Source organism: Trachypithecus francoisi, unplaced genomic scaffold (assembly GCF_009764315.1).
Source record: "Trachypithecus francoisi isolate TF-2019V2 unplaced genomic scaffold, Tfra_2.0 Lachesis_group8, whole genome shotgun sequence".
Classification (NCBI taxonomy): domain Eukaryota; kingdom Metazoa; phylum Chordata; class Mammalia; order Primates; family Cercopithecidae; genus Trachypithecus; species Trachypithecus francoisi.
Window position 1 is genome coordinate 1469306 of NW_022681473.1, and position 17395 is coordinate 1486700.

The following is a 17395-nucleotide window of genomic DNA, read 5'->3' on the forward strand; positions in this document are numbered from 1 at the left end:
ATGATTGTACCTCTGGCCCGCGAACAGGGGCAGTCTCCCCAGTTGCTGATGTTTACTTCCTCTCAGCAGGATTTGGGGGTTTTAGCATTTAACTCTTATACTTCTTTGGTTACATATATGCTTCTGTATTTTATTATATTATTAATTAAAATTTTCTTAATTTCATGTTCAGATTGTCTATTACTAATGTATAGAAATTCAGTGGATTTTTGTGTATCGATACTGTACTCTGCACCTTTGCTGGATTTTTTTTATTAGTTCTAACAGGAGTGTTTGTGTTTATTCTGCTTACGGCTCTCCAAAATTCTCAAATCTGTGATTTTTTTTTTTTTTTTTGTCTTTGACTGACTTTGGGAGACTCTCAGCCATCATCTCTCCAAATAGTTCTTCTTCCACGATCTCTCTTAGGATCATAAGTGGACATTCACGAGAGCGCGTTGAAGTGTTTTAAAGGTCTTGGATGCTTGATTTAGTTCTCGCTCTTTCTCTTTTTTCTCTTTGTGTTCATTGTGGATGATTTCTACTCACCTGTCTCCCAGTTTATGGATTCGTTCCTTAATTCTGCCCAGTGTGTTAATTAGCCTATCATAAGAATGTTGATATTGTGGGGGGGGAGTGGAGAGGCTGTTTCCATTTGACTTTTGTTATTTTTGAGATAGGACCATGCTCTGTTGCCCAGGCTAGAGTGCAATGTGGTTCGATCACAGTTCACTGCAGCCTCTAGCTCCTGGGCTCAAGAGATCCTCCTGCCTCAGCCTCCAAAGTAGCTGGGACTATAATCGCAGCACTTTGGGAGGCTGAGGTGAGTGGATCCGCCCACCTTGGCCTCCCAGAGTGCTGGGATTGCAGACATGAGCCCCCGTGCCCAGCCTGTCAGTTATTTTAAAGTCCCTGTGCAACAGTGTCAACATTGGAGTCATCTCTAAGTCGGATTCTATTAATTGTTTTATCACATGGCCATGGTTCATTTTACCTTCCTTTCTTGCTATCTCATAAATTTTAATTGGATTTCAGGTACTGTGTCCAGAGAATAATAGAGACAGAGGCAGGTAGCTTTTATGCCCCAGATGGGTTTGAGTCACCTTCTTCCAGGTATCAGTGTGGGATCTGTGCCAGCCTGGACCATGGGTGGGCCGGATCAGGGTGAGGTGTGGCCGCCATTACCTCAGGGCGTCAGAGACGGTGAGGCCTCCTGGGCAAGCTCACCCTTACCTGGTGCTGCAGTCCGGGGCTGGGGACCAGGGAGGATTTTCTTTTCTTTTCTTTTCTTTTCTTTTCTTTTCTTTTTGAGACAGAGTCTTGCTCTGTCACCCAGGATGCAGTGCAGTGGTGCGATCTCAGCTCACTGCAAGCTCTGCCTCCCAGGTTCATGCCATCCTCCTCCCTCAGCCCCCCAAGTAGCTGGGACTACAGGTGTGCGTCACCACGCCTGGCTAATTTTTTTATATTTTTATTAGAGACAGGGTTTCACCATGTTGGCCAGGATGGTCTCAAACTCCTGAGTTCGTGATCCGCCCACCTCAGCCTCCCAAAGTGCTGGGATTACAGCCGTGAGCCACCGCGCCTGGCCCCACGGAGGGTTTTCTCAGTGCCCCTACACCTCCGTTGCAGCAAGCCCTTCATGCCTGAACCACAGAGCTGGTTTTCTCCATGTTCTTGCCCCTTCATTCATTTTACGCAACAGATATTTATTGAGCAACTACTATGTGCCAGGCACTGAGCTCAAGTATGGTTTATTCCAGCAAGGCAGGAAGATAGCAGCAAGTCTATTTATGTAATTCTGGAATTTCACAAATGACGAAACCTATGACTACTCAAGTATTAGCTCCAAAAGCTGGTAAAATTCAACAAAGTTCAAAAACTTACAGTTCAGCATCCGTGTATGTTAGAAAAAAAGAAAAACTGTGAAAAGCTATTAATATCTAACTTCTGAAGAGTATCCCTCGGGAAGTGATATTAAATGTCACATAGAAGTGAAACATTAGGAGAAGCAGCTACTACCTGTCTTATTTTTTTTTTTTTTTTTTTGTTGAGACGGAGTCTCGCTCTGTCGCCCAGGCTGGAGTGTAGTGGCCAGATCTCAGCTCACTGCAAGCTCCGCCTCCCGGGTTGACGCCATTCTCTCGCCTCAGCCTCCCGAGTAGCTGGGACTACAGGCGCCCGCCATCTCGCCCGGCTAATTTTTTATATTTTTTTAGTAGAGACGGGGTTTCACCGTGTTCGCCAGGATGGTCTCGATCTCCTGACCTCGTGATTCGCCCGTCTCGGCCTCCCAAAGTGCTGGGATTACAGGCTTGAGCCACCGCGCCCGGCCTACCTGTCTTATTAAACATTGTTTTGCATGATAGCATTGGGACACACTAAGAAGTAAATACAGTTCTACATATTTAAAAGGAAGAAATGCAACAACTAGAACAAAAGCTGAGTAAAGATACAACATTATAAATCAATGGATTTTCTGGACACCATGTAGAGAAAATATCACGTGACAACATTTCCCAATATAATTTAAAAATTATAGAATTCTAGGGGCAGCCGGGTACGGTGGCTCACCTATAACCCCAGCACTTCGGGAGGCCAAGGCGGCTGGATCACTTGAGGTCAGGAGTTGCCTGGACAACATGGCGAAACCCAGTCTCTACTAAAAATACAAAAACTTAGCTGGGCATAGTGGCTCATGCCTGTAATCCCAACACTTAGGAGTCTGAGGCAGGAGAATCACTTGAACCTGGGAGGTGGAGGTTGCAATGTGCTGAGATTATACCATTGCACTACAGCCTGGGCAACAAGCGCGAAACCCTATCTCAAAAAAACACAAAGCCTCCTACCCATAAGTTGTAAATAAATGGAGAAGCTATAGCAGGTTTCTTGATTGAGAACACTTATAACTTCAGGTCTCTAAAAATCAACCTATGGATTTAATGATATTCCAATTAAAATAAATAATTACTTTTATCTTGCCAAGTTTTCTCTAAAATTCTCATCAAAAATGTATAGGCAAGTGTAGCCATTAAATTTTGGGAAGATGCCTTTACAATTTTAAAAAATTTTTATAGCCATTAAAAATTTAAAAGCAAAATGTAAAGGAAGAAGAATGAGTGGTGATTTCCCAGACAGCTATCAGAATAGACCATAAAGCTACAGTAATTAAAACAGCACTGCCTTGCTTCTGGACTACATAAATACAAAGAGGAAGTGGACCCGGGCCCTGGCAGCCTTCTCAGTGTAACTCGGCACCCTGTGGACGGGGTGTCTGAGCCAACAGGAGACAGGGCCTACTGCAGAGGACATGACAACAGAATCAGGCACCTGCAGCAAGGCAGTCCCATCTCAGCTGAGACACAGAGCAAATCCAAGAGGAATCCAAATCCAAACAGAAAAGTAAAAGCACAAAATTCCTGGAAGGACACGTGGGGAATGTAGTCCTGATATTGGGGAGCCTTGAAAGTATGGTGTGAAACGCAAACGTCGTTCACGGAGTGTTCAGGAGATTTCACTGTTTCAAAAGGAAACACTTCTTTACTGAAAATCACAGTAAAAATGACGTAGTACAGATTCAGAGAAAATGTTTCTTACAAATGTAACAATAAAAATTAATATCTCTAATACCCAAATTGATTATACAAATCAATAGCAGCTCAGTAGAAAAATGGGCCAAAAGTATGAATATTAATTCTCTCACTTTTTATGGAATAATGTTTAGAAAAAGAAAAACTTTAAACTTCACAGAGGGGCTAAGTTTTCGGGAATAGTTTTGGTGTCATCTATACAGATTTTCTCAATAAATATACTAATGTAGTAAATGACGTTGATTGCTTTTATATTTTAATTTCGTTTTTCCTAAATTGATCTAGATAGATTTTTTATCAAAAATACCAGGAATACATATTAATCAATATACCAAAATATCAAAAATATTTTTTATTAGATAAATTGATTCTAAAATGTATACAAAGGGGCAAAGGAACTAGAATAGCTAAATGATAAAAGAAGAAGAAAGGAGGAAGCCACTCAATGTTAAGAGTTACTCAAAAGCTACTGTAACCCAGAGTGTCACCGTGGAGGGGGACACAGCAGCTCACGCGTGTAATCCTAGCACTTTGGGAGCCCGAGGAGGGAGGATCTCTTGAGGTTAGAGTTCTAGACCTGCCTGGGCAACATAGTGAGATCTCATTTCTAAAATTAAAAAAAAAAAATTAATTATAATTAAAAAAATAGAAAATGAAAAAAGAGAGTGTCACCCCAGGGAAGAGAGAGAGTGCAGGTACAGGGGCATGCAGGCCCCCAGGATCACGGTCACCTGGCCTCCCACAAGGGACCAAGAACCGTTAAAGCCGGAAGAGCCGCTTTCCCAACAAGCTGTGCTAGAGCAGACTCATGGGTTCAAAACCGGCCCTAGACCTACATGTTCATATGAAAATTAACTCAAATTGGGGCTGGGCGCAGTGGCTCATGCCTGTAAACCCTGCACTTTGGGAGGCCGAGACTGGCAGATCACTTGAGGTCAGGAGTTTGAAATCAGCCTGGCTGACATGGTGAAACCCCATCTTTACTAAAAATACAAAAATTGGGCCAGGCATGGTGGCTCATGCCTGTAATCCCAGCACTTTGGAAGGCCGAGGCGGGCAGATCACAAGGTCAGGAGTTCGAAACCAGCCTGGCCACCATGGTGAAACCCTGTCTCTACGAAAAATGCAAAAGTCAGCCAGGCGTGGTGGCAGGCACCTGTAATCCCAGCTACTTGGGAGGCTGAGGCAGGAGAATCGCTTGAACCCAGGAGGCAGAGGTTGCAGTGAGCCAAGATTGTGCCATTGCACTCCAGCCTGGGCAACAGAGAAAGGCTTGTCTCAAAATAAATAAATAAATACATAAATAAATAAACAGACAAAAATTAGCCAGGCATGGTGGCAGGCACCTGTAATCCCAGCTACTTGGGAGGCTGAGACATGAGAATCGCTTAACCCTGACGGCTGGAGGTCACAGTGAGCCAAGACCACACCACTGTATCAAAAAAAAAAAAAAGAAAAGAAAAGAAAAATAAAATTAACTCAAACTGGATCAAAAACAATAACACTTTTAGAATAGAAAAAAGTGTCCAGGGCCTGGGGCTTGGCAAGGACTTCCTAGATATAACATCAAAAGCATGATTCATATATTTTTAAAATCAATGAATTAGATCTCATTGAAATTAAAAACTTTTATGCTGTGAAAGGTCCTGTTAGGATGGATGAAAAGAGAAGCTGTGGGCTGGGAGAAAATATTTGCAAAACACATGTCTGACAAAGGACTTGTATCTAGAATATAAGAAGAACTCTCAAAACTCAACAAAACAGAGCCAAATAATCCAATGAGAGAAGGATCGTGGAGAGGAGGTGGAGATGGCAGATGACGGCACGACATGGCCTTCAACACGCGTGGCCCCAGGGAAACGCACGTTAGGACCGCAGTGTCTCTCCATACCTATTAGAACAGCTAACGCAAAATACAAGGACAAGAGCAAACGCTGGCAGAGATTCAGAGAAACTTGACCACATTCACTGCGTGTGGAATGTCACACGGTGCATCCACCGTGGAAAAGAGTTTGACAGTTTCTTAAAAAAATGAAACAGATTCTGACCATTTGACCCAGCAGTCACCCTCCTGGGCATTTGTCCCAGAGAAAGAAAGATTTATGGTCACACAAACACCTACACGCGATTGTTCACGGCAGCTCTATTTGTAATAGTCAAAGGCTTCAGAAGGTGAATGGTAAACACAGTGGTCCTTTCCGACCAAGGGAGGCTACTTATCAGTAAAAAGGAAAAAACTATTGACACAGGAAACAGCTTAGATGGTCTCAAGGGCATGTTCCTGAGTGAAGAGCCCATCTGAAAGGGTCCCACGCATTCCATTTACATCGCACTTGCAACATGACGGATTTATAGCCATAGGAAACAGGCCAGGGGGTGTGAGGAGGAAGGAACGGGAATGCGGGTAATGGGTCTCTGGGATGGGGCAGTCCCAGAGATGGCCATGGCAGTGGGACAGCTCTGTGTCCTGTTCCTGGTGGTGTGTACACAAATTCCCACACCCTACAACATGGCATAAAAAATCCAGATACACACATGGCAGCAAGGGCAGCTTCCTGGCTCAGACACACACTCCAGTTAGGGGAGACAAAGCCATTGGGAAAACTGGTTGAAGGGTGTATGGGAATCTCTGCACTAGCTTTCAGACTTCCTGTAAATCTGTAATGATTTCAAACTAAAATCCTTAAAAGAAATCAGGAGCTTGATAAAGAGAACATACATCGTATGCCACCTTTTGAATAAAAAAAATTAAGACATGCAGGTATTCCGTTATTGTTGCAAACAGAAACCACGGGAAGAAGGAGACAGAATTCATGGACTCCATGAGTGGAGAACAGAAAATTTGAGCTTCTGGGGTTACTTAATTATTTCACATTTTAAAATTATTTAAATTAAGTAAAAGCATACAGAACAAATAAATGGAACACAAGAAAACAAACAAATGGGCATTTTCAATGCATAAATATTTAGGAGTGCAGACCGGCAAGAGCCCCCTTGCACCGCAAATGGGCCCTGAGGTCCAGGGCTGCAGGAGCAGAGTGGGGAGTCCGGCCAGCTGGAGGGACAGACACCAGCACTCGCTGCCTGTGTCACCGCCCACAGTGCTGCCCACAAGAGGGTGGCCCACTGGGTCCCACCACCCCAAACCCCAGTGCCAGAGCCAGGCCCAGCTCTGCCGCCCCCCGCCACCTCGTGCGGCACCCAGGCCACGCTGGTGCGAGGCCGTGGCTGATCCGTTCTCAGAGGAAGCTGAGGAGGCAGCCCTGCCCTCGGTGTCTCCCAAGCCCCTTATCCCAGCAGATTCCTCTCCGGGAAGATAAGCTCCCAGCTTAGCCAGGGCGGGTGGGACGTCAGAGCTGCTTCCTTAATTGGCATTTTCCAGTTGAGAGCACATTCTCTACCTTTTTCACTTGGATCAGCTAATTGCCAAATGTTTTCATTTTTGAGAAGAAGTGAAATTGCAGAGATGTGGGATTTAGGGAAGGAATGCAAGGATCAATTCTGCCTAATTACGAAATGTCTCAGCGGTCACTGTGACGGGTCCCAGAGTCGGCCGTGTGGACCCCGGGGCCTCCCGGGCGGTGGGGCCCGGGGCTGCGATGCAGATGTTTACCTGATGTCGTGGCCTGAATCTGGTTACATTGGAAATCAGACTGTTTACAGGCCAGCACATCTGCCTCTTCCTCTGGCTCTCCTTCATTTTGCTGTAATGTTCTGCAGGTCTCGCTGGGGTCTCTGTGGGAATATCTGTGACACGGAGTGAGCCAGGCCAGCCAGGGGCGGCCCCATCTGGGGACAGCAGCTCACGGCCTGGCCCCGGGTGGGCAGCCTGGGCCCGGGTTGGCGGTGGAGATGGGGGAGGGTCTGGGGCCCCTGGGCGAGGGGTGGGGTACACAGGCCGTCAGCCCTGCTGCAGGGTTCCCGCGGAGGACAGGGAGCCTTCTCCATCCCTGAAAACCATCGCGGGGACAGTGGCGTCATCAGGATGCTGGGACCCTGTGGTGTGTTCTGGAAGCAGAGGCTGGGCGTGGGCACGGGAACCTGTGATTGTCCCCGGATGCCAAGAGGCCCACAGGGCCCCAAGTGCTCAGACCCCAGCTACAGATCGGGGCTCCAGTCGTGTGTCAGGGAAGGAGAGGAGCAGGGGCCACAGACAGGGGTCCAGGAGGGCAGGGGGTCCAGGAGGGCAGGGGGTCCAGGAGGGCAGAGGGTCCAGGAGGGCAGAGGGTCCAGGAGGGCAGAGTCACAGCAGGATGGGTGCTCCCACTACAGGGGACCTCACCCCAGCAGCCCCTGCACTGCCCCTCTGACAGCCTCCACCTTTGACCCCCCCAGACCAGTGGGCTGCTGTGGTGGCTCTCAAGGCTGCGGCTGCCGGGGTCTGAGACCTTGCTGTTCTTTGTGGAGATACTGGTGTCCTTCCCAGATCTCCCGGGCCCGCTCTCAGCCTCCAGGCTGACCAGGCTGCCTGGGCCTCCTAGGACGCAGCCCTGGGTTTCCTCCTCCAGGATACTGGATGGGAATCTGCAGCTGCCAACATCCACCTGCCGGCCTTCCCCTCTGCCCTGTCCCCTTGCTGCCATGGCCTCCTTGGTCCTCCCTGGAGAGGCAGAGAGCGGCTCCGTCCTCAGTTGCCTTCTGGGTCCGTGGGAGCTTCTGACCTCTTCCCAGCAGGGGCCCTGGGGACTGCGTCCTGCCTGGTCCAGGCCTTCTTACCCTCACCTCCCTCTGGGCTCAGGGAGCTGGGGCAACACAGCCCAGAGAGCCTGGTCTACCCAGGACAGGCCACCCTCCTCCTGCTCCCAGGAGTGCCTACAGCCCTGTCAGTTTCCAAGGGTGTCTCCTTCAAGCAGCCTCGTCAGGCCGAGCCACCCCCAGTGCCCTCTCTTCTCCGGCGCCACAATCCCTGCCCTTCCTCCCCACCTGCTCAGTCCTGCAAAGCCTCCCGCCAAGCCTGACACCTGGAGTTTCTGTCTCCCACACTCCAGGGGCCTCCTCCACATGTCGATGACCTCTGACCTCCGTTTCAGACCCAGAGCCCCTGGGTGCACCAGCATTGGGTCCCGATGGCACCAGAGTGTTCCAGGCCTGGGGCGCCGCACTCACTGCAGATCTGGCCTGAGACTCAGCATCCGGGCAACCCCATGAGATCTGGTTTCTGAATGGCGTCGTCACCTGACTGGGCATACAGGCCACAGGCCCCGTGGTCCTTTGGGCACTGATCCCTCTCCCACCCCCAAATCCCACCTGAGAGCAGCCCATCAGGCAGGCCCCGTGTATTGGATGCCTCTAAGCATCAGCCTTGATGTTCCTCTCATTCTAGCCCTGGCGTCTGCTCCCTGGGACCCCCTGCTGCTCCCTCTAGCTCTGCCCTCCATGGTGACTCCAGACATGCACGTTCAGCCTCTTCCCTCCGGGACCAAACTCCTCAGCTGCTCCCACTGCTCCCAACGTGCCGTCCAGCTCCTCAGTCCAGTAGCAAAGACAGGCACAGAATGGCTCCCGAGCCCATTGCTCCGGTCTGGAGAAGGAGCCCTCCACCCTCCACACTCCATCCTCTGTCCCCTCGCCGGCCCCTCTGAGGAACCCCGGCCAGAGACACCAATGGCCACCAGTGACTTTCACCCGGTCCTGAACCACAGGACCAAGGAGGCTGCTCTGACAAGGGTCACTTCCAGACTCACTCCCCGTCAGCCACCGCCTCATGCCTGCCGTGGGCAGCATTGGAGGACTGGGGGTAGTCTGTCCGTCAGCCTAACGGGCTGGTCCTTCCTTCTTTCCTTCCTTCCTTCCTTCCTTCCTTCTTTCCTTCTTTCCTTCCTTCCTTCCCTCCTTCCTTTCTTCCTTCTTTCCTTCTTCCCTCTCTCCCCTGCTCCCTCCCCGCTCCCTCCCTGCCCCCTCCCTCCATTCCTTCCTTTCTTCTTTACTTGCTTCTCTCCTCCCTCCCTCCCTTCCTTCTCTGCTCCCTCCCTCTCTCCCTCCTTCCCTCCTTCCTCCCTCTATCCTTTTCGCCCTTCCTTCTTCCCTCGCTTCCTTCCTACTTCCTTCCCTCCCTTCCTCCCTCCTTTCCTTCCTTCATCCCTTCCTTCCTTCCTTCTCTGTTCCCTCCCTCCCTCCCTCCCTTCCTCCTCCCTCCTTCCCTCCCTCCTCCCTCCCCCCCTCCCTTCCTTCCTTCCTCTCTGTAGTCAAATGCGGGTACATGAGATTTCCCATCGTCGCCGTGGGAAGTGCACAGTTCCGTGGCAGTGAGAACATGCCCATGGCTGTGCCGCTGTCACCACCATGTAGCTCCAGCACCTTTTCATCTGGCAAAACTGGAGCTCCGTCCTGACTCATCACTCACTCCCATCGGCCCCTCTTCCAGGCCCTGCTGACCACCATTCGGTCATCCTTCTCTTGACTCTGACTCCTCTGGGGGCCTTCCCTCTGTGGGGTCACCGCATTGGTCCTATTGTGAGTGGCTGGCTTCACTGGGCACGAGGGTGTGAAGGTTGGTGTGTTGCTGCTTGTGTACACTCCTTTTCCAGGCTCGGTAAGACCCCGATGTGTGTGTCTGCCCCGTTTCACAGCCCCTCACCTGCTGGCTGTTTCCACCTTTGGGCCATTGTGACTGCACGGCTATGAGCATGGGGGTCTGAGTTCATTCTGTGTGGCCATAAAACAACCTCTGAGATGGGGTAATTCATAAAGCTCACGGTTCTGTCAGCTGAGAAGTTCAATGGCATATGGCCTTTCTGCTTCTGCTGGAGGAGGTCAAAGGGGAAGCAGACACGGGAAGAGAGATAAAGCTCAGGGATGTGTTGGCTTCAGAACAAGCCCCACTCATGGGAACAAATCCATTCCCATGGGAACTCACCCCGTATCACAAGAGGAGAATCACTCCCAGCACCAGGCACTCCCCAGGGAGTCACTCCCACGCCCCGCACGTCTCCCTCCCCTCAGGCCCCATCTCCCTGCGCTGCCACCCTGGGGGTCCCGTTTCAACAAGAGCTTTGCTGGGAACAGAGGCACTAACTACATCCGGGCCATGGCAAGGGCTGTGCAAGTGTTGGAGTCTCTGCTTTGATTTCTTTTGGGGATAGACCTAGGAATGGAATGGCGGCTTCACAGGGTAATTTCCTGTTTACCTGTTTCTGGAAGGTGCACACTGAGCTGGCCAGAGCAGGCTTGTGTTTTCCTCTGTGCTCCTTCCTGCCTTCCAGGATGCAGATGAGATGGCAGGTGCCCCAGCAGCCCTCGTCTACCACAAGGCGTGGGTTCTTCACCTTAGGTTCAGGGAGCACAGAGACTGACGGCTGTGGACTCCTGGTGAGATGGTGGCGCCTCCATCGCAGGCCGCAGACTCTGTATCCAGCCCTTCCAGAAAGGTGACAGAAATGAAAAGTCTGCCTTATGGAAGACACGAAGACAGGGTTATTCAGAATTTTTGCTTCTGTATGGTCTCCTTAGAAACATTTAAAATGAAAATGACCCATGTTCATGGTGAAAAGATGAGCCACGGCCTCCGGCCCAGCAGAGCCGAGAGCCACCGTGATTTGGTTTGTTTCTCATTCCCCTATTTTCCCACATAGGCACCGACGCTTTCCTGACAGCATCAGCATCATGCAGCCAGGGCGGCTGACCCGCGTCTTCCTCACCATGTTCAATGGTTTGAGTCAAGGGTTCTCACGGCCTCGAGCCACGTGGAGGCTGTGCCTTGTGTTTCCTGTGAGAACTCTTCAACCAGCGCCACTCTCAGCCTCCGCTCTCCAGCGCTTCTGTGGCTAGACCTGCATTCTGGGCTGTGGCTGCAAACACAGGAATAATTTATGGCTCTTGGGGCACTTTGCTGGGCTGCTTCCAGAAAAGTGGACTGCTCCCTGCAAACCAGCACTGCCCAGCATTCTCGTCCCGCCAGGCTGACTGCGAGGCTGCTGTGGCGTGGCCACGTTGCTGGGAAAAGGCCTCTTATCTTTTATTTCCCTTGCATTTCTTTCAATTCTACCATTGACCATTTTTCACACATGCGGTTGTCATTGTAGTTTGCCCCTGTTTTGTGAGGTTTGGTGTCTTCTTAATTTTACAGCTTCCTGGGTTTTGAGGAGAGCGTATTGTGTCATCGTATTGAACAGGTGTTTTCCAGCTTGGATTTGTTTGGTCATTAGCTTGTTTGCTGCTATTTTACAATAGCTTATTTTTCTTCATTACAAAAGGACTGTGCTGAGGGTCCCCCAGGCTCACCATGCTTCGGGGTGTGAGGCAGCAGGGGCAGGCAGGTGTCCTTCCTTCTTTGAAGTGTGGGTTGGGGCAGGACAGCAGACCGTGGGGTCACTGCTGAGGAGGGAAAGGACGGGATTAGGACTGTTCTCTTCCTGGCCTCAGGAGCTCCCCAGCTCCTTCTTGTGGCTGGAGAAGAAACCTCCGGATTGTCACGGAGAGTGCGTTTGCCCGTGGAGCCTTTCCTGTCCGGCTCCCATAGAACAGGCTGTGAGGTCCCTGCACTGAGCAGCACGTGCCGGGCCAGGTCCCCACGACTTTTGGAAAACCCAGGCCTGGGTTACAGGAAGCAAAGGTCTTTAGATGAAGGTTTTAAGAATGCAAATGAACCCGCAGAGTGGTCAAGTGAGTTGGAGCCTGGATGCCGTGGGGTGAGACAGCCACAGCCAGGCGGGAATCCCGCTCCTTCCTTTTTCCCTGTCCCCACCTGCCAGCTATGCCCTAGGGCAGGGAGCAGGGGCACACTCGGACCCCAACCCAGCGCCCACCCCCTGCCTGCAGGCCTGCGAGGTCCCACAAGCCCTTGGCAAGCAGGGACGGCCCGGGGTCAGGTGTGGGCGAGGCTCAGGATTTCCTGGCACAGCTGACTTCATGTTATGGCCTGGCAGCCTTGGGTGGTGTCGGCAGATGCAGGAAACCACGGGCCCAGCACCCTGCCTGTCCCGGCTGTGGGTGCCAATGCTGAGTGAGTTCTGTGGCTGGTCACACAGGCAGCCCGGTGGGTGCAGGCCATCCCGGGGGATGACCTTGCACTGCCTGGTCCCCGGGGAGGGGAGGGTCTCTGTACTGGCCACACTGTTTGCTGCGTGCTTTTTGTTTGCCAAGGGCTGCAATGTTTGCCGTCTGCCGCCGTGTTTGCTGCCGGGTGAAGAATCGCTGGCCCTGTGTTGTCACCTGGGCCCACCATGACAAGGTCCCCACCCTGCTGTGGGACTCAGGGGCAAAGTACCCTGCTGTTCACGCTGCAAGTGACAAGGGCCCTGGTCTCTGAACCAGGAGCCTCTGAACCCTGCCCCACAGGGGTTGAGCCCTGACTGGGAGCAACGTTCTATGGGGGGAACAGTATCTTCCTCACTTCCATATACAGCCAGATGCCATGGGCTGTGGGGAGTGGGTCAGGGTTGTGGGGAGTGGGACAGGGCTGTGGGGAGTGGGACAGGGCTGTGGGGAGTGGGGCAGGGCTGTGGGGAATGGGACAGGCTGTGGGGAGTGGGACAGGCTGTGGGGAGTGGGACAGGGCTGTGGGGAGTGCGGCGGGGCTGTGGGGAGTGTGGTGCGGCTGTGAGGGAGCGGATGGTCCTGTAGGGTATCCGGGGGTCTGTGCTCAGGCTGTGGGAGGTGGGGCTGGCAGGGGATCCTGGAGAAACACCTTTGGGGGCTCAGGTTTGGTGGAGTCCCCACTTCCACAGTGGCTCTGAGCCGGGCCTGGGCGGGTTTTCCTGGCAGCGGCTGAGGGTGGGTGGGCCTGGTAGTTGCTGGGCTGCTCAGAAGTCAGCCAGCTACATGTTGCCCACCTCGGCCTCCCCAACCCTCTGGAGGACCCCAGGCTTCTCAGGGCCCAGCTGTGCTCTGTCCCTGGCGCCCTTCCCTCCCCGGACACTGCTCACCCCTGGCAAGGGCTCTGCCCTGGAACACACCCTGCTGGACCCTCAGATCTGGTCCCAGCCCTTCCCATGTGACTGCCTGGGTGCTCCCAGATGACTGGGATGTGGGGAAGGATCAAAGAGCACTCTGGTTGTCTCTGTAACTCTTCTAGTGATTAGATAAGGGCTGGATTTAAGGATTACTTCTGCAATGCAAATAGATGAAAGGAACAAGCTAAATAACAAACTCTTCCCATTCCCAGAAAAAAGTCAGCTCTGGCACCGTTCCACGTGCCCTGTCCAGCACATCCCCCGAGCACAGGCACAGGCCCCTGGACCAGGCACGGACCCCTCCTCATGCTTTGCAGCCCCTCACAGCCGGCTCTGCGCCCCTGGGGCAGGACCGCTCCCTCTTCTTATTCTTCTCTGTGTCACCTTCCCAGACTCTGCACACAGTCGGCACTACATAAATGGTGGCTGCGAAGAGGAGACAAGCAGCAGAGCAATGCCGCAGGGAACAAGAGGGGCGCTGTTGCCAAGGCCAGGGCCAGGGTATCTGTCCTGAGGCCTGAGCCCCACACGACCCAGGGCCCCTGAGCCCCATGGCCCATCTCACTGCTGGGGTTGAACCCCCAGAGCCCCTGCTGCCACTGCCTCAGGAGGTCAGGTTGGGGTGCAGAGTGGGAGGGATGGGCGTTTCCAGGGAACTCCTGTGTAGGTGGGATCCGGAGGGCTTGATGTCCTCGAGCTACCAGCCAGCTCCACGCCTAGGACAGGCCTTACAGAGTTCAGGATCTGCCAGCTCCCAGGGGCAGCCTCAATGTCCAGAGTGGATGGGGGTTTCTGTGGGTTCACTTCTGCCCCCTGCTGGGGTGCTTAGAAGAAGAGCTCAGGGACAGTGTGGCCAGACCCTGACCCAGACAGAAGACACTGTCTGAATGAGACCTTCACAGAGGGACAGAGGCCCAGGAAGCAGCGGCCGCAGCTGTAAGCCTATGGCGAGAGCCACGGTCACAGAAGACCCACTTGGTGCCAGGCGTTTTGCCTTCACAGTGGCAGAGTCTCCCAGTGGCCCAGGAGAAAAGGAAATATTCTATGCTGCGTGCCAGAAAAGACAGGCTGAGGCCCAGAGGCTCAGGCCACCTCCCCAGGTTCACCTCATTTGGAACATCCCCTCCCATCCCAGGGCACTGCCACAGTCTTCTAAGGGGACTTCCTCAGAGGTCATCAAATGCATGGAAAACTGTCTGATTCTGTTCCTCGACCCTCAGCTGCTGGAGGAGGGGGCGTGGAAGCAGATTCGGGGTGCACCTGTGTGTTCAGGTGAAGGTGGAGGGAAACTGCTCATGGAGCTAAGCTGAAGCACCTGCTAGGCCCCAGGCAGGCAAGGCCCTGTGAGCAGGTGAGAAGCCAAAGCCGCCTCTCACCCCGGGGAGGGGCAGGGGCTGGAGTGACAGTGCAGGGTGAGATTTTGGCCAGGCACAACTCCATCCATCCCTGCATCCCCAGGAAGCCACAGACACCCAGGTCCTGAGAGCCTAGCTCTCAAGTGTCCCTCCTCCCTTGGGTGCCCCTGACCAAGCCAGCCCTAAGCATGCAGCTTTCAACTTTCCCACACACTCCCTTTCACTCTCCAGTGCTGAGGAGCAGGAAGGAGATGGCTCAGAGGTGTGAGCCCCTGTCCTGTTCTCAGAGGGCCACAGCTACTCACTGCCTTCTACCAAGAGAGGGAAGGGTGGGAGCCGTTCTCAAACCAGCATCGGTGCATGCCATGACATAGAAGCCGTGCTTTATCAACTAGAAACGAGGGCTTGGTTTCAGGCATCTTCCCTGGAGGCCCCGACTGAGCCGAGGCTGGGGTCTGGTTGCGTTTCTCTGATGGTGTGCACGGGCGGGCTAGGCACTTGCCCAGAAAGAGAAGCCCACAGAACAAAACTTAAAGAATGTGTTGTTTAACTTTTAATTTTTAATTTAATTTTTGTTTTTTCAAAAGCATCAAAGTCATTGTGATTGGAAGGAATGCACACGTTGAGTCTGGGGTTCTGTCCCTGGGGACATGGCCCCCGGAGAGCCGCAGACCCCAGGGCTAGGGGAGCGCTCTTGGGAGGATCCCTCGCTCTCCGCTGACCGGCCGCCCCGCGGGGAGTCTCCGGCCACCAGGTGGCGCTTCTCGGCCAGCCCAGGCCCAGGCCGCAGGGCCTGTTATTCCCATTGCAGTTCTACAGGTGAGAAAAGGAAGCTCGGAGTGCATATATAGTAACTTGGAGAAAGTCGCAAGGGACGAAGGACCCTTCCCCGGACACAGGAAGCTTCTGGGGGATGGGGACAGGGACTCAGGTGCAGAGAAAACCAGAGCTGCCACCGTGGGGACAGGGAAAGGGAGTCCACCCAGGGGCAGCAGAGGCAGGAGCTGCTCTCCCTTCGCCCTCCGTGGCCCTGAGCGAGGGGCTGCCACCACCCAGAGCCTGGGGACCAGGGGCCAGTGCCTGGGGATGGAGGCCATGGTCCAGACAGGCCAGGGAGGATGTGGCGGAGACAGAGGGAGGCCCAGGGCAGCTGGCACAGGGCAAGGAGCAGGGGAGCCGACCCCAGGGCCTTGCCCTTGTCACGCCCCCTCCCACGTTCCTGCTGGCCCCTTTCCTGCTCTGTGAGGTCAACACGCAGGGGAACGGGGCAGAAGGGAAGGTCTCCCCACGCCCAGGACTCTGCTCACTTGGGCCAGGGGTTGGGGGTGGTCATGGCACCAGGGCTGCTCTGAGCTACAGCCCCGAGGGGGGCCGGGCGATGCCTCCTCCGTGCCAGCCTGTGTCAGGGCCCCTAGGAGCCCCCAAGTCCCTGCCTCTGACCTCTGCAGAGCCCAGGAGGCGCCTCCCCGCCCTCGGCCACAGGCTCGGAGCTCGCGGCCCCCAGGGGGCGCTCAAGGACCGCTCATCTGCGCTTCCGCCGCTCGCGGCTCGGTCCCGCCCGCTGCGCTCCTCCCGCCGCGCTCCCTGCTCCCCGCAGCCTTGGGCCGCACGGGCCCGGAGGAGGAGGCGCTGCGCTGCGGGGAGGAAGAGAGACTAAAGGGGGAGACCGAGAGCCCAGGGTCAGGAAGCCGAGAGCTAAAACGACAACCGTGGGTCAGCGGCCGGCAACTTCATGTCATGACCTCTGGCCTCCGAAGCCGCTCTGCAAAGTGGTCAGTGCTCCTCTCATTTTACAGATGAAGATGCTGAGGGCCAGGGAGGCTGTGGACTGCCTGATGTCACACAACTGGTGGGGCGGCGGGCGGGTCTGTCCGCAGGCGATTGTCCTCCAGGCACTTGGCGGGGTAGAATTTGGAAGTGGCCCGGGTGGGTGTCCCTGGGTGTGGATGGAGTGACCCTGGAGCCACGTGGAGCCACGTTCAGACCCAGAGCTGAAGCAGGACAGTGACCAGTAGAGCAAGGCTGTGCACACCCCCATTGCAGAATTGAAAACGCTCCTCAAAATAAAACCACGTGTTTCACAAGAATGCACTGATTCCTGAGAACATCCGGGCTCAGGGGATGGCAATGGGGGTTGTAGATGCAGCAACCACACAAGTGAGAAGGACCCTGCTCAGCATGAGGCTCTGATGGTCTTGAATTCCTTTGCCACGCTTGGACAAGAGGCCTGCGTTGTGACATTGCTTTGGGCCCTGAAAATTCGGGAGCCGGTCCTAAGCCCACGCAGCCATGGTTGCCAGGTATCCAGCATGTGCACAAAACACCTCCAGGTCGATGCTCTGCCCTGCCCTGCCCTGGAGACCCACCTCCAAGGACACGTCTCTCCTCCGGCAGCCGGGCTCACTGCCCTTCCTCCCCACCTGCTCAGTCTTGCAAAGCCTCCCGCCAAGCCTGGCACCTGGGGATTCTGTCTTCCACACTGCAGGTGCTTCCTCCACATGTTGGTGACCTCTGACCACTGTTTCAGACCCACAGCTCCTGGGTGCACCCAGCACTGGGTCCTGATGGCACCAGAGTGTTC

General features: G+C 53.7%; 1 long non-coding RNA gene across 1 annotated transcript; it reads right to left on the reverse strand.

The window, feature by feature from the left end:
- Nucleotides 1–7213: 7213 nt before the first annotated feature.
- LOC117080975 lies at nt 7214–10897 on the reverse strand. Its single transcript, XR_004436031.1, has 3 exons — nt 10697–10897; nt 10147–10312; nt 7214–7304 (listed from the first exon to the last, which is right to left on the reverse strand). It is a non-coding gene; the product is annotated as an uncharacterized LOC117080975 (long non-coding RNA).
- Nucleotides 10898–17395: the final 6498 nt, after the last annotated feature.